This window comes from Sinocyclocheilus rhinocerous, unplaced genomic scaffold (assembly GCF_001515625.1).
Source record: "Sinocyclocheilus rhinocerous isolate Xijiao unplaced genomic scaffold, SAMN03320098_v1.1 scaffold2675, whole genome shotgun sequence".
Classification (NCBI taxonomy): domain Eukaryota; kingdom Metazoa; phylum Chordata; class Actinopteri; order Cypriniformes; family Cyprinidae; genus Sinocyclocheilus; species Sinocyclocheilus rhinocerous.
The window spans coordinates 24,538-45,155 of NW_015653660.1; the positions used below are offsets into that span (position 1 = coordinate 24,538).

The following is a 20,618-nucleotide window of genomic DNA, read 5'->3' on the forward strand; positions in this document are numbered from 1 at the left end:
AAAATTCTTATTTTTTAATGGAATACTGTAGTGTTTATTATAAATAATTTATCCGTGCACTTCATTATTTTTTTAAAATGCATGTGCCCTCGTAATCTTTAATCAAAAACGCTAACCTCTCCTCTCCCTCAAAACGACTCATCTTCTCTTCCGGTCACGAGTTATGGCTTATGGCACAAGGGCGGCGCTAGTGACGTGAGGGGTAAACGCTGGGATAAACGACAGGGGGGAAAGCTGAAGCTGATGCTTCACTTTATAGCACTGACACCAGTCATGAGGGAGTACATTACCCCTAAATATTGAAAAGATATTAGGATATTACGACAACATTACTCTTAGGACATCGCAAACTAATGGATAGGACTTATAGGACTTAACCTGGTGGAGGACGCGCTCAGTCATTCAGGCAGTCTCTCTCTCTCGCGCGCGCACATGTTTTAGGCATGTTTTATGCCGTAGATCGTCGTCGTCATCCTTAATAAATAAAACATTTATTCATGCTAGGGAGTCGGCGGTGAATCCACTGGAGAGAAATCCCCTACCACTAAATGCAAACTGGCATTTAAGATCTGCCTCCATTTTGTTAGTAACGCCCCAGCTTCCAACGATCCAATCAATTCCCGAAGGATGAAATCAAGTCCCGCCCTCTCATTTCAGATGCCGTTTCACTCGGATATACGTCACAGTAGAGAAGAAAAGACAATCGCAACTTCCGTTTCATGCCGACTTTAACCGACGCCATCGAGATGGTGAAGCAATGTCTCTGCGCTCCTACAGTAAAACTGACGCATTATGAGCGGCTTTAACAGAGGATGGTGTTTCATACAACAGGTCGTTCCCCTTTTTGGGCATTGGCTTTGGTCTGTTTGTGTTGGTCGGTGTGTTAAAGGAAAATTGATAAAGTCATTAGGATTTAGTAATCGGGAGAAGCATCACTACGTTATGTTTGTTTTCTTTCAGTCTTAGTTTAATCTGTGAGTACTGTGGGTTTTAGATGGATCATTTGTTTTACATTGATAATTTTTTCTTAATGATGTTGTCAGCAGGATATCTGGCGAGTGTTCGTTGTGTCCATCTCTACTGTTTTTTCCCATTTTCCTCTAGTGTAATTTGTGTTTGTGTAGAAACATAAGGGTGAGAGTCAGAAAGGTTCAAACATGTCAAAAACAGGACAACCTAAAAATACTAGTTGCTCATGATGTGCGCAGAAATGTGTACATGCAAAGATTTGCTGAAACAAACAAACAAATAATTAAAAAAAAAAACACCACCAAATAATGTAATTAGAGCAGGAATGTCCAGAAGACAGCCCTTGGATATCCACACTTGACAATTCACTGGAGAACACTGCAAACAGAAAATGTACAAGGCAGAGAGAAGAAAAGCTATACGATGACAAAGTGAAGGTGGGGAAATCCAAAGATTCTCTCAGAATGACAGTTTTTTTAATGCATCACGTAACTTAAATATTTAAATTGACTTCATATAATGGGAATCTGCAATGCATCCATCTATCCAGCAGGGTTATTCCCAGCCTGGATAATGAATGGATGATAGAAGTTCAATTTACACATTAGATTAGACTTAATCTAATCTTCATTAAACTTGAGTGAAGTGTCGTCTCATGAACTCATCTCAGCAGCTTCATAGTGTCTGTGTTCTTTCCTCCCATGTGCTGAGGTGGTTTGTCTTCCTTTGTTGTGGTTTGCTGTAGAATGATTTGTTGTTCTCATTGGGCAGCCAACAATTTATTAAATCAGAATAATATAGTTCATAACAATACAATTTTGAATTGTAAAATTCAAGCTGTTCCATTCTGAAGGAAACCACATAACATCATGGATCTCTCAGGGACCTTTAGTGGACAAAACTAGAACTGCGGCTTCCATTCTGTCAGCTACTATAAACTTGTGAAATGTCACTCTTGGCCTCCCGATCAGGTGAAAATGAATTAAGAAGAGCAGCTCTCGTCTGCTCAGAGACTGATAAGGAGCTGCTAGCACCTTGTGGCATTTCATTCACACACACACACACTGGGTTCACACATGCAGCTGTGATTTGGAGACCAACGGTGACCCACAACACTCCGACTAATATGTCTAACATTAACATGTATCTCGTCATTCAGCGAGTGCTGAAATGGCAAATGAGATGAGAGCAGCGATGGGCTACAGCAGCTCAGATAGATGCATTTAAATAGATCTGTCCTGATTTTTCCCCCGGACAAATACTGACAAACTCGGCTAACAAGACAAATGAATGAGGTCAAATATTCAAGAGAATAAGAAAAACAAAAGGGAAGGCCGAATGTGGCCTGACTCATGGCTGAGTCACCCGATGCAGAGGGTCATAACAGCCGCCCAGAGAAGTGACCTGGAAATACGCTAGCCAATGAAACAACTGAACTCAAGTTCAGGAAGCACAAATCCTGATTAAATAGACACATTCGGCCATTTGACATCCTAAAAATGTGCCCTTTATTCTTCTAGTCTGATCTCCACTAGAGGGGAAATCCAACCTCATGAGAAGACTTTCCTCCAGTCACAAGATCATCATGTTTGTGAATCAAAGAGCAAACATAGACCATATGAGATATGAAATAACCTCCGTCGTAGAAGGGAAAGAACTATGTGCAAAAGGGAATAATCAGATGAAAATGAGATAATGCAAAAATAAAAATATTATAAATAAACTTACCTCATTTAAATACGGCTGTAGGAGAAACACCTAAAATTGGTTATATTTAAAAAAAAATTTTTTTATAAAAGCGTCAATTGTCCATGTATGTAGACATTATCCAAGACTACTTTTGTCAAAGTTTAGTTTTTTTTCAAATGTTGTGTTTTCTGTCTCTGAGTCTTTGATCTCACTTAGTCTCTGTGTGTGTATTTTACACTGTTAATGTTTTAGAGTTTAACCCCTTTTTTGCTGTGTGCTTTTTTGGATCTGGATCATGGCTGATTTGTAGATTGTACACCTCAAACAATATTTTGTTTTTGTGTTTCCCGTTTGATGAAATAACCTCCGTCGTAGAAGGGAAAGAACTATGTGCAAAAGGGAATAATCAGATGAAAATCAGATAATGCAAAAATAAAAATATTATAAATAAACTCACCTCATTTAAATACGGCTGTAGGAGAAACACCTAAAATTGGATATATTTAAAAAAAAATATATATTTTTTTTTATAAAAGCGTCAATTGTCCATGTATGTAGACATTATCCAAGACTACTTTTGTCAAAGTTTAGTTTTTTTTCAAATGTTGTGTTTTCTGTCTCTGAGTCTTTGATCTCACTTAGTCTCTGTGTGTGTATTTTACACTGTTAATGTTTTAGAGTTTAACCCCTTTTTTGCTGTGTGCTTTTTTGGATCTGGATCATGGCTGATTTGTAGATTGTACACCTCAAACAATATTTTGTTTTTGTGTTTCCCGTTTGTTCATTTTAGACCTCCAAGAATACATGTATGACCATTTTTTAGGACCATTTATCCTTTATTTTCCCCAGGAACAACAAAAGTAAACTAAATATCATACCATTCAGATAAGATAAAAAAAATATGTATAAAAAATGAATTAAAAAATAAAAACATAAAAGACTAGCAGGTGGTTAAATGCATGTGTCCACTGTGTGTTTTCCTGCTGGTCATTGCTGTTATTCTTGCAGCTGTATTGTATTCATATGTTTGCTTTCACCAGACTCTCTTGGCACTTATGTATTCTAAGTAATACTTGTAATACGGTCGGCCCCGTTTGTGTGACTTCTTAAGAAATAGGGTTAGGTCGATGTGACTGATTGAATTAGAGCATTTTATAGTGTGATTTCACTGCCTCAAGTGCTCATGCATCAGACTCAAATTTAATGCAAATCCGGAATATAGAGACAAATCACTGATGAAATGTGTATCTTAATAGACCACAATGACTGTGCATGGGTTCTGTTCACACTAAATCATTCACTCTTAGCCATTGTACTCTGGCTCAATGAGGTCTGAATGCTAATGAAGCTTTCAATAGCTGCTCTCTTGATGTCAATGAAGCAGCTTTACTGGCTGGATCAAAAAAACACAGCGGTCTAGAATCGAATCGGGTGCTCTCTCGCTTAACGCTCGCTGTACACCAGTGGACATCACAGCGGTCACCAGCTCGGGGAAACAACAAACGGCAGAACATCCCAACCCACCCTGCGCTCAGAACAGAAGCTGGAACACATATCCGCCTCACATTAAACAAATCATCTCTCATCTCATCTGCAGAACAGCAGTGGGAACAGCTTCTTCACGTTCTGCTCCAAACCTGATCCCATGTTCTCTGATTAGAGCGGCTGAGAGTGGCATCCTCACGGCTGGACATCAGCATCTGCTCATGTGCTCTGGAAAGCGTACACGGTTCCACAGATGCCAGCCCCGGTTACTGCACATCTCATTAGCATAAAGACACCTGTCAGCGTCATGAGCTCTCAAGGGCCCGTGAGCACAAACACTTCAGGACTTACAGTCAGCAGCTGTGCAACAGATGGCAGGTAAAACCCACTTGTGTCTCTGTGGTAACAGGACGCCAATCTGCATGACTATCGTCAAGTCAGTTTTATTTGCATAGGCATCGCTGGTGCCAGTCGTCTGCGTGACGGCCAGGGTGTTTTAGCCTAGACCAGAATATCTCTCTCTCAAATACACAGCGGCTGTGTGATTTCAGTCCATCCCGAACGCTGTTGGTCAGAACACTGTAATGCTCCTGGAGTAAACTGGAGTACCGTTACATTGAGCCGTTTGATTTCTACACAGAATTCGTCATTTTAAAGTCCCGTTGGAGGTTAGACATTCCAAACGTTTAACTGAATTAAGTTATTGAAACATAAAAATGTGAATAATATTTGAATGATAAATTGAATTTATAAACATAAATGGACATCCCTTCTCGTTTTGAAACAGGAATTGTGTTTATATCATAAGGAAACTTGTGTGTTTGAGACAGCAGGAGTGACAGAAGATCAGATGTTACTTTTGGAACAATATGAAATATGAACGCTCATGACACATGACAATATCAATACAGATAAAGAGCAAAAATATTATTTTTTCTGTCTTTTCCGTTCAGGCTGCCACTGTGATTGCGGTGTCAGGCATCAGAGAGGCAGTTCCCTTTCAAAGAAGAATGAATGAAAAATAACAACAAAGGTACTGGATTTTTGTTGATATGTAGATACATTGCACTAATACATAAAGGTAATTATTTACACACACAAAATTACATTTACGTTTATTCATTTAACAGACGCTTTCATCCAAGATGACTTAAAAATGAAGATATCACCATGCTGTTTAAAGTATAAGCTTGATTATTTCACACAAAATGCAGAAAAGAGAACAAGAATAAGTTAAGCAAAAAGGAGTTACTGTGACAGTGGAGGTTCTAGAAAGTTTCATTGTTCAGAAACAACCCAGCGCTGCTCTTATCTACATTATTCATTGTTATGTTAGTTTATATGTTCATTTGAATTGTAGGATTCAGGAGGATTCTTGTGCTGTGTTTGACAGGATTACATGCTGCTCTTGAACTTTCATTTCCATTCACGAACATCAACGACTTACTGACCTGAAAATAAGGAGGGAAAGACTGAAACCGAAAATAGGAAAACATTCAGTTCTTCAAAGAGATGTGACATTTTCCAGAGCTAGATAAGCAAAAGCCGATCTATAAACACACACCATCTCTCCCTGATGGCAGTTTATTGCTTGAATAATGTTGCGCTGTTAATGTGAAACAATCATTCTGTAAGCAATCGAGGGGAAAGTGCCAGACTGATACGCAGTATATTTCATCTGAGGATCTGGATGTTTTGTGTTTTATCAAGTCCTCCTCACTGTGTTTTTTCTCTGTTTACGTCCACAGCAGTAAAACAGGTCGTGAGTATCATTAAACCCGGTTCATAGGTGTATTTAAGATGCTTTCACACTCGTCCTGCTGCTCATATGGGTTTGTTGGTAGCGATGGTTCAGGCAGTAATTTCACCTTTCCAGAAGGCTTTCTGAGAGGTCAAGCTAACACCTTCCTGCAGGATTTTCCAGCGTTATTGATTTTACTGACCCATCTGTGACTCTCTGACAGTAAATTGTGTCTGAGCCCAGCGCTCTGTTATCGCGGCACTAAATGTTAATGGTCATCTTGTAGATATATAGCTAAAACTACTCAGACATCCTGCAGATTTTAAATCTAAGAGCCGTCACAAGCCAACAGAAGCGTCGAGACATGCTGTGTATCTATGCGATTGGGAATAAACTGAGTTTTATGGTCTCTGTGGGTCTCGGGGAGGATGAGGGTCGTATTTTTGGAGGGAATGTTTTAAAACAAGAAACCTGTTTGAACGGTTAATATCACTTTCATCTCAGAAGAGTGAGTACAAAGGGTCTTTCCAACTGGCTTATTCACTGAAAGTCTTTACATTATTGTTTCAGATGGAAAAATGATGGTAATGTCTAATGATGTAAGACAAGCAAAGCCAGGAAATGGAAGAATAACCCTTCAAAAAACCTTCCAAAAAACATCAGCAGAAAAGGTCAGAGTAAATTGAGAAATCTGATTGTGTCTGTAGAGCATCTTCTGCCACATAACCTAAAACTCTGGGTCTCGGAGTCAGAAATCACACAGGGAAATCCTGCGGGGTTGGACGCACATACTGAATCAGCGTTTTAGCTGATAATCTCTTCCTCCATCTCTCTCCTCATTCCCTTTGAGAACACATGAGCGATGGAGACCCGAGCAGTTCATATGGCTTGTCCCACGAGATGCAGGACGGACCCGAGAGCTGCATCTCTTCACTTCTTCGGGGGAATATTTCTCAGACCTATCACTGCAGTAACCCATCAGGCCTGAATTATTGACCGCTGATTTAATATATATAGAAGTGGTATTTCCCACTGTAAATGCAGCAGATATAAAAGCAGAGTGAAAGAGAGATACTGAAGAGTTCTGCACTATGCGGAATGCCTTTATGTTGGGAGTAATTTAAAATTGATGATTTGTAGTAATTTGGTATAAATAGCAGGGTGTTTCCCCTCGGTTCAAATCATGTTCATTTGAATCATTCACTCAACTGATTCGTTCAAAACGAGTCATTGGCTCTCTTTCCACTCGGTATTATGTGCATCTCAAATGCTTCTGATATGAACACGTGATCAGATTTTGTCGTGAACCAAACAGGAAAAAGGGCGACCGAAAAACTTAAGGCAAGCAACTGCGATTTTGAATCCCATGTTTTGGTTCCTCCCTATGCGAAAAATAATAGAATTCAGGATGAAATTAAACTTCAATTTGTCGTTTAGCTAATGATGTATTATCGACCTTGACTTCCAGTGTTAGTGTATTCACATGATAAACATGTTGTCCATTTGTTTAGGGCTGTCACTTTCAACTTTTTTTAAAGAAAATGTGATCAAATATTAATAATCAATCAAAATGTGTTTTAATGTCACTATTGCTGAGGATTGTATGATCTTTGAATAATATCGGTCTTTAAATGCAAGATATTTAAAGTGTATCTAAAGTATACTTACAATAGCTCCACTTTAGCACAATCAAATATACTTCAGTATATCTTTAGTTGGACTTTAGCACACTTCTGCACAATTTAAATGCATTAAGTACAAAATTAGTTGTTCCAAATTAGCAGACTTCAAGTATACCAGTTTAGTATAGCAAAAGTACTATTGCAGGGTATTTTTATTAAGTACATAAATATGTAAATGTATCTGTAGTACACTTAGCACAACATAAATGTATTTCCAATACATTTTAGTATATTTATTTTTCACGAGGGGCTAACAGCTATGTGTGATGTTTGTGAGTTTGAAAACAAATGTACAGAGAGCAGACTGGACAGAGATACAGAACTAATTTCAATATTAATATATTTGATTTAGGAGCCTAGTTTTTACATGAGTTGGGATGATTGTTTGCGAAGAAAGATGCTGTACATGTCATGATAACCTGAAATATTAGCCTCAGAGCTCAGATTGCTAAAATTCAGTGCTACTCTATTTTTCTGCGTAATTGTGATCATCTGTCATTCTCATATCGTTTCTGTGTGTTATGAAGCGCTGTCAGGTGAAGGTGAGCTGTCGTTTAGTACAGCTGCTTCAGTGTCCATGAAGTGAAGGCTCACAATAAGAACGTGCTCATCTGAACGATTGTTTACTGATATAGTTTGTCTACATCAGAATAAAGTTACTGAAAAAGAATAAACAGAATAAAAGATGAATCAGACATGAATATGCGTCTATAGGTGTGTCATTAGGGATCTGTTGTTGTGTGGTTGGCATTACAGACATTCACAAGGTTAAATTCAAAGACGCTTCAAACATTTCTCTTCTGTATTCTTCCTGTTTCTCTTTCTTACCAATGCGCTTGTGTTTGGAGGCTATGTTTAACTGCTGTATGATTCATGAGGGTCAGTGGTCCATTTCAAATGCTTCCAAAATGGTAACATTGGTCGCTTGACCAGGGGCTGTCCCCGTGTCATGACATGCGACATGATTTCAAATCATTTTGAGACTTATTATTCCACCCTTGAAAGTTTTCCTCTCGTTGTCCTGTTTGAGAACCACTGTTTTAGATCTCACTGACATGCACGCTCTATTGTATGTCAATCATAAACCTAATTACTGTAAAATACTGTATTATTTGTTATGCTTACAGCATATTACATCTGTTCATTTCTCCAAATGCATGAAGAAAGTAGGCTAGCTCTAGCTCTGTAACCAGTGCATTCTCAAACTGTGATTTTTACAGCAGAATGTTGTCTTGGAGGAAATTTTCAGGCTTCTGTCTGCTTCCCCGCCAGAGATAATCAACCACAAAGCCAGGCATATTAAAACAAAGCAAAAAAGAAGAAGAAATTGCACTTTCTCAAATCTTTCTCAAATCTCAAAGTCTCAAAATCTAAAAGTGGAACTTGAGCGATCTTGATCATTACATTACGACTTCAATGACTTGCATGCTCTACAGTTTTTATATTAATACTATTTTGAAATGTACTTTTTCAGTGTTCAGTATTAAAATGGATGTTGCATAAGAGCACTTATCAAATGAACTTGTGTCATCTGCTGTATTTTATTGCTGTTGGTTTTTCAACCACAATTTTTCAGTCAGTAGTTTTAGTATACAATAGAAACTACCACAGGTTTGAGTTCAGACTGTTGTTTACAATCTAAAATCATAGCACATTTGATGAGTGTGTATGTCAGATGGCAGGTGAGTGACTGACAGTCTGTTGTGTTGATCAGCAGTGTGTGTCCTTTAATCTCCATTCATCCATTCTCCAAACTTGTCCTCTGTTGGGTCTTGGGTCGTGCTGGAGCTGATCCCAGCATCTCGATTCCCCTAATCTCAGATTTCTTTGTCTCTTTGTAATATCTTGGCTACGTTTTCAAAATCGTGAAAGTGCCCATGAACATGGAGTGAGGAATTCTGGGAGTCGTCCATTGTCGGTGACCCCGTGACCTCTCAGGTTGGATAATTAAACCAAAGCTTCTGCAGCCCGTGTTCCTCCTCAGAGCTGCTCTGTGGCCTCAGTCGTGACATTCGCTCCATGTTACTGCAATTACCTCTGGCAGAAACCACCCTCCGCTCCTCTCTGAACCACCGGGCCCTCGCCGCTCTATAATGGCCATCGGGACTTATAAGGTTTCACTAAATTGCTTTGGCCAGTGATGTATGCAGTGATGTGCTCAAAAACCCATCCGGGATAAATCCGACGGCGTGTTTCAGTGCAGATCGAGAACTGTAAAGAACTCCAACTCGAGCCGCACGGCCTCTTGAATTAATAAACGCACAGAACGAGAGAGAGACGTGCAGATGGAGTGAAGGTGTCAGGGAGAGAGAGACGGCAGAGACATTTCATTCCTTTCCAGAAGATACATGGTGCATTAGTGTTTCCATTTAATGGTTCAATAAGAGCTCTCTAAAGGGATATTGTTTCCGTTTGCTTATTGGTCCATTCATTATTCCAGCAGATGCCTGTGTGACTTTAACGCACATCTCACCCTGGGAAAGCATATTAAAGAGAAAAAAGACATCGAGATGAAGCGCATGTCAACGCAAAGAAAGGGGTTGAAGCTTATGAACACACACACAGACACACGTCTCTCATTTGTGAGCCTGCAGCACAAAAGCAGTCTTAAGTCGCTGGGGTATAATGACCCTTTCACATATGTGCTTTCTTGACATCACAGAAAGAGACATTTTATTGCCATGGATCGAAACGGGTGAGAAAATAGTGATAATAAAGTACAAAATACATACTAAAGATTCAATGTTGGAAATCATTTTTAAAAACACTCTAGAGAAACACACACTACACTAGCGAGTGTAAAACAAGATGGTAGAAACACTATCACATCTGTAATATCTGTTTCTGTAGGCTGTGTGTGTGTGTGTGCTGTAGAGATGCTGTTCAGTTTTATCTCCTGCCCTGCTGAGGTCACGCTCTGTAAACAAAGACTGACGTTATCAGGAATTGAATGTGTTTTTGTATGTTCCTGTGGTTTTGTGTCTTTACCTTTATTTAGTCATGAATGTCGGATTCTGTGATAACAATAATTGTGTCTGTGACCTGTAAAACCTTACTTTATACGTTACTGACATCAAATACAGCGACAGAAAAAAACAACTCAAGAACAACAAAATACATCTTTCCTGTTTGCACACTATCTGCCCTAAATAGCTGGAAGATCAGAATTAGTAAATCCCTGATCATAAAGTGCTGAAAGTCATACCTTTAAAAGTGAGGTTTCCAGGTTTGTATGCTCTTATATACTCTTACACCACAGACGAAGAGGAATTTGCAACAGTCCACTTTCACTTCCAGATGCCAAGGAATGTGAAGTCAAAGCAGCCGTTTTTAAATGTATGAACCCCACAAATATAAAAAATATATTTATAATGTATGAATTTGCTAGATTCTAAGGCTTACATGTCAATGCCAATATTATGCAACAAAAGAGTTTTGTGGTTTTATTTTATGGTGTGATAATGTGTCCAGCATCTCCAGGGAAGTGTACGGTTTTAGTTTGTAATAGCAGAATAATAATGGAGATGCAAATATCATGAGAAATAAAAGTGAAAAGGACATCGCAGCGTTGCTGGCTTGTTATGAATGGGCGATTCATTCTGGGTGGAGTTCTACACGACTCGTTTCACTGCAAAGGATTAAAAAAGTGAGCAAATACGAAAGCTCAAAAACATTTAGATGCCTGGCGTCAAGAAACACAAACATAATAATATACACCATCGGGGAAAAGCTCAGGTGCTTTATGGGAGCAGTCGAGTTTCAATGACTGAATGTTCTTACTGTAAGCACTGTGAGTCCCTCCCTGTTTTGGTCAGCAGTGGTGTCAATGTGAGCTCAGAAATACAGACTCTCTCATATTAATGTGCAGTGGAAATGAAATGTCATGCCTTTATTGAAGATGAAGATGTTTGACAGTAAATGACATTGCGTGACTGTGGATCAATTAAAGGAACACAGGGAATCAGCTCAGGTCTGCTAGACTCTCCCGCTGGACGTTTGCTCAGATCAGCTCATGAGACTTCACCAAGTTCTCAGTTATGTTTCATTATTGAGGAATCGTCATAAATCATTCTCCTAATGGACTATGACCAGCGGCTCAGAACATTTGCTCTTGGGAGAAATTGATGAGAAATGTTTTGATTGCAAACTTCAGACAGTTCAGCTTCAGACATTGTTGAAATCTCCTCTGTGATCTGAGAATTTCTGGAAAGCGAGAGACATCAGCAAAAACGACTCCATTTGCATTCTCAGATTTGTGTTATTTCTACCATCACACTTTTCTCCAAAGAGTTTCGGAGTCCGGGTTACACGTCTCATTTCAGATGCAGGTGATGTGATTATTAGAGTTCATCTGCTTATCACATTTTCACTCGTCACATTAAGTCTGACGCTTATTTCTCTTTGTGGTGTTTTGTAGTGTTTAAAACACAATCAACCACCACAAGTCAAGTCAAGTCACCTTTATTTATATAGCGCTTTTAACAATACAGATTGTGTCAAAGCAACTGAACAGCATTAATTAGGAAAATAATGTGTCAATAATGCAAAAGGACAATGGTAAACACTATTTTTTCAGTTAAAGGCAGTTCATCATTGAATTCAGCTGCGAAGAAATATAGAGCTGAGTATCATCAGCATAACAGTGAAAGCTAACACCGTGTTTCCTGATAATATCTCCCAAGGGTAACATGTAAAGCGTGAAGAGAACCACAAAGAAAACCAAATGAATGAATGGGTTTTGTGAAGAGCATTTCTTGACCAGTGATCACTGACTGTCTTTAGCAGCATCTTTAATAACTGTAGCCATTGTGTAAAGGATAGTATTTTTCCTATTAAACGGAGCAGTGATTTCAGAGACAGTAGAGGAAGCAGGAAGGGAGTGATGTGGATTGACCGGGATCATTTATTTGGGAGAGGTCACCAAAAAGGAGGAATACTGGATATCAAGATGTCTGAGATCTTACGAGTTTTATCTGGCTGGATGGCATGGCAGTAATTGCCTGGGCTATTGAGACTGCAGCGGTATGCTAGTCTCATTTTAAATATTTTATGTTGTCTAAATATATTAGATAATATATTATCTAAGTTTCACTGTGTTCTTTCCAGATGGTATTGCCTGTGTTATTTTTAGTCTTTCCTCTTGTTGACCTACTGATATTAATTAGTTGAGTCATAGATATGCATACATATGCCTACAAGAAAACATTTTTATTAATCCCATCCGTCTTCTAAATTAATTTGCTGGTTGTTGTACATATTTATTGATTTAATTTCCATGAATTGCACGCATTTACCCCCATTTAACTTTCCGTATTATCTATTTTAATAAATAACATACCATTTATGTTTAGTAAATACTGTAAATGCCTGAGAAATCTTTGACTCTATTACTTTATTTATATAGCTCTTCGCCAGTAGGTGGCCATAAATTAGCATGTTTTTATGTTATTAGCGTGTCGTTTAACGGAACCGATCCCGTCCCCTCCCGCGCACCGTACTCACGCCATTCCTCTGCGCGGAATTCAACTGTTTTACGTAAACATGCCCTGCGTCCCTATCTGCCCTAAGTAGTATTGAAAATTACTAATATCACATAGAATTTAGGATGGACAGTATACACATTGGGACGTAGGCATGCGCTAGAAGAACTTTTAAAAAACGTTCTTACACTTCGCGTTTTCCCATCCCACTGCTCTGCGTCTGGCGTGTTTTAAAGCGAAAACGCGTTCTTCTGTGTGAATGCTGTTCACATTCGTTATTAGACATAATTCGGTTTAATATAACTGTGTGAACGGGTAGCGTGATTACTTAAAACATCACGCTCATAACATTTAAGTGTGTGTTCAGGAATGTTGATGTTTGCTTAACACCAGAACCGTTCCAGCTCTTCATGTAAGTCATTAGTTCTGTGGCTGTATAGTGATGATTACTGTGACGTTGTCTTCAGTGACGTGTTAGTGTGTAGTAACGTGAGACTTGTATTTTGCAGCAGCTGAAACGGCGGAACCTGGCGGAGGATCTAAACTCTCTGTTCCGTGAGGGGCGTTTCTAGCGCTTCTTTCTGGAGAAGAGCGTCGATCTCCAGGATCTGTGCGTCGCGTCGCTCTCTGCAGCTCGGCTCCGCCCGCGGTGCGGGGCGTGTCTCTGTGGGAGGGTTCGCGCGCGCTGCTGATGTGAAGACGCAGGTGACGCGGCGCTCAGCTCCCATCGGAAGACGCGCAGGATCGAGACGCGTTGCTCTCTGACGGATACTGACATTATTCCGGACTCAGATTCCAGAGAAAAGCGCAGGGATTTGGGAAGAAGGAGAGACGGAGACGCAGGGAGAGCATTGCGAAGGTAAAGAGCTAATTGATCTCTCTCTCTCTCTCTCTGTGTGTGTGTGTGTGTGTTCTTGGATTTTCCTGATCAGCATCATGACGATGTCCAATTTTACACATGAGATGCTGAAGAGCGTCAGTGTGATCTCCGATAGGAACGCGCACCCGTGTGTGTGTGAGGGTTGGAGGAGGATCTCTTGTTTCGGATCATGTCAGGTTTGATCTCTAAGTCTCCAGTGTGTTTCGGGGTCTGGAAACACGATGCTGGTTAAAGCAGAGAACCGGAGGATGCGCGTGAAGGGAAGTGACTGTGATTGATGAATGTTCGCTGAAGAGACTCTAATGATCAGAGCATCGATCACTCATGTGTCTCCGCACACATTTGACATGCTATTTCAGCAGCTGCCGTAGTGTCGAGACATCATTAAACACAGTGTTTCCATCCACGATCTCTAGACTGCTCCGTCTGACACACACACACACGATAGACACAAAGGAACTAAGTTGTGTGTGATTGTAGGCGTTGACAGTCGTTCTTGTGTGGCTTCGTTCTCTCTTGTCTGTATTGTGTTCATTAAAATGGGCTGAAATCAAAGGACTGGCCTGTTCTGTCTGATTTCACATTGAGTTCATGAGTTCATGTGTAGTGAGGATGATTTCAGCGCGCAGCTCCTCCGCTGGGGTGCGATAGACAACCTCTCTGAACAACCCGCAGAGACACACACACACACACACACACATAGAGAGAAAAAAAGAGAGAGAGAGACTGAGAGGTGGATGATGACGCTTTGATTTCGTTTCTTTCATATAGCTGGTGTGTGTGTGTGTACAGGCTTGAATTGATCTGCTCTGTACAATTCAGAAACCCCTTTGTGATCACTTTCTCATTATTATAATCAAAGGGTTTCTCATTTTTCTCGGCTCTTACATCTGGGCTCAAATGTCTGAAAATGTTCTTGCAAATATAGCCAAACCATGTCAAAAAATGTTACACACTGATTGTGTGTTTGCACAATGATACTCTTGCTTTGTGGATTCCCCTGACAAGTTATTAGTATACAAATGATATATTGACTGTGTGGTTGATCAGTAGGTTATTGATGACCGCGTTCAGAGCTGCAGTGTGTGTGTGTGTGTGTGTGTGTGTGTGTGTGTGTGTGTCAGGTTGATCTGCTTCTGTAAGCGTGTGGGTGACCCCGAGTTTTCTGAGATTTAGCAGCACCAAACACATCTGAGGAAACGCCGACCTTCAGCACACTTCAGCTTTACTCACAAATACAAATATTTCTAGCTTATGTTTATGTGTTTCTAATAAGCTGCCATATATTCAGCATTTGATTCTTTTTTTTTCATTGTCATTAAACATCTCAGAGATTTTTCTTTCGCTGCTCAATCTTCTGTCTTGAACACTGGGGTTTATAAGTCACTGTTTTCTGTAAAGCTGATTTAGAATGGAGTGTGTGAAAACAAGTAAATTAAACTTGAAATAATGCTTGCACACATAATGCGGTGATGTAATTGGATTATCGCTTGTGCAAGTACAAATGGCAGCAGTGAAGTAGAAAAGATTCACAATCTTTCAGATCTCAGTAGCTCTCTTTCCAAACCAAAAGCTGGTGTTAAATGCATTTTCCTTGTGTTTAACTAATAGTTGTTGTCCTCACAGCAGGAGAGTTGTGTGTGGTTGTGAGGGAACGTTTAAGGTCTTTTCCTCAGATGTGCTGAAGCTTCATCTGGCAGATGTCTGTCAGGAGTCTGAATGCATTCATGTTGGGATAAAATGCTTCTGGCCAAATTAAGATCCTGTTCTTCACTGGCCAGATCTCTGCAGGACCTTTATGTGTTTGTCAAGTCAAATTTACTGGTGAAGCATTTTTCACACATTGTCTGAAAGCAGTTTTCCAGAAAATCTGATTTTAATGATTATAATGTCTTCATTCCTTAGAGTAGCATTTATCAGATTAGAGATGGTTGACATTATGTTACAGTATAAACAATCAAGCAGTTGAGATTTGCTGTATGTTATATATTGCTTAATGTGAGTGTGCTGTATTCGGCACGGCTGTGTTTGAATGTTTCTCAGAACCTTTAACTGTTAGTTTAGTTCCTGTCAGCTCTTTAAAGTGGGAGATCAGCTTAAAAAGCTCTTTTTGTCTTTGAACACTGATCCAGAGCTCAGCTGAAGGAGCCGTGATGCTCCAGATGTGACCTCCTCACCTGCCGTGACAGCGGCTCGACCCCGACACCCAGAGATCGCTGCCGCCTGTTAGCAGCGCCGCTGATCTGACTATAATCCCTCTCCTCTAACCACCCTAACCGGCATTTCTCTCTCTCGCCTCGTAAAGAGATCTTAAAACGAGGTAACGAGAGCGTAGCGATCAGAAGTGTCTCTAAAACGAGCTGAATGCTAAAGTGAGCAGATCCTCCTCCGTTCACATCATCCAGATCATCACTGACGCTGATTAGCGGTACGTGACGAGACTTCAGACACATCTGATGAGACGGTCTAGTGACGGAGGTGTGTGTTTTGCATTTTGGTAAAAACTGAGGCTGTTTTCTTCTTAAGAGGCCTAATGTGCTTAGAGAAGATTTACACGGGGCCTACAAACATGAAAGGAAAACGTTAAAGAATCGGTTCACCCTGAAAGGAATATTCTGTCATCGTTTACTCACCCGCATGCTGTTTTACACTGATTTGACTTTCCTTGCCATCAGAATTGAAATAAGAAAATGTCACTCTTTTCCCTGCAGGGTCAACTGAAGCCTAGAGCTCTAGAGTCTTCTTCCCATGTGAAATCTCATGAGCACACTGGGAGTTTTGGCCAACGTTGAGATTATCAGTTTGTGTGACTACAGAGTCATATGTTATGGTACTTTTATGTTGCTTTTGCATGAATGCTTCAGTGTGCATTTTTTTACTGTAATTGTTTAGAAGAGCGAGCAGTACTATCAGTCTGTCATAGAAGAAGAAGAAAGAAAATCATAGAGGTTTGGAATGAAGTGAGGCTGAGTAAATGATGACAGAATCCACAAGAGAATAACTAAGACAAATGTATATTTTAGTTCTTCTTTGTTTTTATGGTCATGGTTGAGCAATTACTGCTTAAGATTTGAGAGAAACAGAACCTTTGAATGAAATAGTGAAGGACAGTGTCTTTAATAATGGTAGCCAGAGAACTCAAACGGTTTGATTTAAGTAATCGTGCCACGGAAGCTCAGGAAGATTGGGCTGAAATAACAGCGCTGGATCGCTCTGAACTGCTCTGATCTCGTTTCCCGAGAGTTTCTTTCACTTAAGAGGAATTTCACGTGCCGACTGCTCCTAGAGTTGAAAGTGAATTCCTTCCATTTCATTTAAGGAGAATCTTAAAAATCAATCCAGGGTGACTGAATGAAATGATGTGGAAATTTCTCCATGTTCACAGGAGTACAGACAGTGAAGTGATTAAGATCTCATAGACATCAGAGCATTACTGGATGATTTATTCTGAACTGAACACGTAGGGTTAAAGTGTTACATCAGCATTAACCCTGAAGAGTTGGATGATATTTGTCTTTGTGTTCTTTATTCTGTTGGCAGATGGTTCCTCTGCGTTTACAGTGGGATGATGATGAAGGTTGCTGCTTTGAGTAAAGCTGAACCTCATTTTGCAGGCGGTCACTGAGCTCACGTTGAGCAAAACTCTCTCTGAAGGGGTCATAAAATGCATTCTAAGATCATTTTGCATCCTTTGCTACAAACACTTCATTTCAGGTGACGTAGAGCCATATGCATTTAAGCCTGAGGCAGGAGAGAATGGCTATCTGAAAATGTTATCTTTATTTAGTTCTAAAACTATTATTTTATCTGTAGGCATGCTATAATGAATTGCTATTTGGGAAAAAATGGCAGCATGTTGAGATTAAGAAAAGAGTCTGATAACATTCTTGTTCATTTGCGCAGGCACATCATTAAAATAAACTGCAGCCATGCATTTCTAATTGGTTATGGAGTTTTAGTAGGTTTGCCTTTTGGTAGTTTGTCTGTATATAGGGACAGAACAACATTGGACAGTTTTACTCGACAACAGTATCACTCTTGTCATGCACACATCTCCTTGAGTTACATACACATGTAAAGAGGGCATCTAGAGAAAAATCACTTGTGAATAAAAGCCTTTGACACCAGACGAGCAGATCTAAATGGAACGCTGCAGTCAATGCTTTTCACAATAAATTATGCCAATCATAAGCATAATGTTTTTCTACGAATTATGCAGCCCTAGTTTAAGTATATGTATTCATTTAGAGCTGTGTTCATCCAAAGCAGTTTATGAATGTGATCTACAATAATAAAATAAGCAGTAAACCAGAGGAGTGACCCGCAGCACCAGTACAGCGGCAGGCAGGAGAACGTGGAGAAAGACTAGTTAGTTTGTGCGTCTCTGCAGTGCTGCTGCTGATTCAGCACTTCTCTTCAGTTCTCTGTGTGTAAATGTGTTCGCTTCACCACTCTTATCTGAACAGCTCCCAGTTTACCTCTTTCTCTCTCTCTCACACACACACAAACAGGATTCAGGCTGGGCATCTCAGCACCTCTGGACCTCTTTCATAGAGAGCAGGCGATTGTAAAGGATGCCTATTTCTGTGACGCAATAGAAACTGTTGATCGTGTCTGGGCTGTCCTGATCTCTGCCCGATTGATCTGTTCAGTTTGTCCATCTAGCGTCCCTTCATTACGTCTCTCAGTGACATGGACACCATTGACCCTTTCTTTCTCTCTCTCTCTCTCTCTTTCTCATTTGCATTCTTATTTTCTTCTCAAATGTACTTCTTTGGCATGCCAGACATTATTACCAAAGCATGCAGGCGTCACTCAGTGCACCAGGCCACTAGTAATATAATAATAATACAATTAGAGTAAAAGAGTAATAATACACTCTCTTCCTATAACTAAAAAATAAGTTTTGTTGTTATCTAACTTTCTGAAGGGCAAATAATTTCAAAGTTGGGATCTCATGTTTTCCTGATGTCCTCAGAATTTTGGCCTGTTATAGCAGGTGTTTCTCTGTCTCTATAGACATATAAACTCTATAGGATAAATATTTATATAAGCTTATCTATGAGTAAACACACTTGGCGGTGGTCAGCTGTGGTCAGTATTCTTCAGTGCTTTTTTAGACCCATCTGTAATTCTTTCTACTGTTGTACAGTTTACTGTCTCATCTGTGCATGTTAGTATTTTCTTTCCGTTTTGGACAGACAGTGTTTTGACTGTGATCTGATTCTTTGAAAGAGAGCAGATGTAAATCTGTGATCATGTAGTTGACTGTTGAGCAACCCTGAAACCCTAACCCAACCATGAACCGATGACCCTTATATCTTCCTAGAGAACCCCCTTTTGTCTGCCATTGATTCACAAGTAAATAAAAAGTGTCAGCCTCGATCTGTGCCTGATCAGAGCTACTCCTCAACATTAACACTGTTTTGCTGAAATCTCTGTCCGAATACATAGTTATTCTCATTGTCCGTGGTGGAGTCGGGTGGGATTCTGTTTGCTGTAGTATTGTTGTCTTTTTGTTGTAAGATCAGGGTTTGATCTTACATCCAAAACTGTCCTCTTCATCCTGTGTCTTCAGAGCCCGTGTGACGACCGTTTGCTCTGATCCGTCTATGTACCTGTCTCTCTGTTTCTCTCAGGACGTGAAAGATGACATTAGATTCTGGTTTGTGTGAGTGTGTGTCTGTCGGTCCAGTCTTTGTTGTTCTTGTGACTCTGAACTTTCCTTTGCTCAGCATGTTTTTCTTTTCTTCTCTCACTCATTCCCATTTTCTCCATTTCATCTCTGCTGCTATAATTCATTTCTCTCTCATACTCTTGTTTTGGCAGCTGATTCTCAGTGTTTCTCCTTTTCCTTGATGAGGCACTACACACTAGGGCTGCACGATAAATCGCATGCGATATTTAACGCGCATCTTGTCAGAAAGCCGGTTCTGTAATCAGCGGTAAATCTCCATCACCTGCGGGCTTTCAAATGGAGCAGCATTAACTACACAGAGCCGTTGTTCACTGACGAGCTGCACAAAAAATCGCGCGAATATGAACGTGGTTTGGCGCAGCTCGTCAGTGAACAACGGCTCTGTGTAGTTAATGCTGCTCAATGTGATAGCCCGCAGGTGATGGAGATTTACCGCTGATTACAGAACCGGCTTTACTGATAAGATGCGCGTTAAATATCGCATGCGATTTATCGTGCAGCCCTACTACACACACATTTTAACTGCACCTGAAGAGACAGACTAGCAGACGGAGAGAGAGACAGATGAGCCTGTAGCTCTATTAAGTTCTAGCTGAAGAAATAAATGTGACACTCTCTCAGTCCTGTTAAATTATATTAATGAATGTTTCACTTCATGTACTGAAAGAGAAACAGCAACGATCTGTGTGACAAAGACACACTCCAGCTACACACTACTAGAGTCTGTGTGTGTGCAAACCTGTATGAAAATCAAGGACGTTTGTTGGTATGTCTGTGCTGCTGCTGCTACCATCTTTGACGTCTTGAGTCTCAGAGACCAAACTGTCTGTCTGTCTCCCTCTCACTTCATCAGATCAGGTGCTTTTGTTGAAAGGTCAGGCTGCTCCATCAAACTGTTGCTGGATTATTGGTCTGCTGTTATTTCCTCAAAAATCTGCTGTTCTAGACATTGGCCACTTTGTTCTGGTTACCTGCTTCTAAGGCTGTTTCTGTG

At 40.1% G+C, this 20,618-nt stretch overlaps 1 protein-coding gene across 1 annotated transcript in view; it reads left to right on the top strand.

The window, feature by feature from the left end:
* The first annotated feature begins 13,724 nt into the window (after nucleotides 1–13,724).
* The window catches only part of LOC107716522 (neurexin-2-like), a 96,530-nt gene continuing 89,636 nt past the window's right edge, over nucleotides 13,725–20,618 (top strand). Inside the window, exon 1 of the mRNA XM_016523001.1 lies at nucleotides 13,725–13,905. The gene's annotated coding sequence lies outside the window, so the exon portion shown is untranslated. The remainder of the gene's footprint in view (nucleotides 13,906–20,618) is intronic.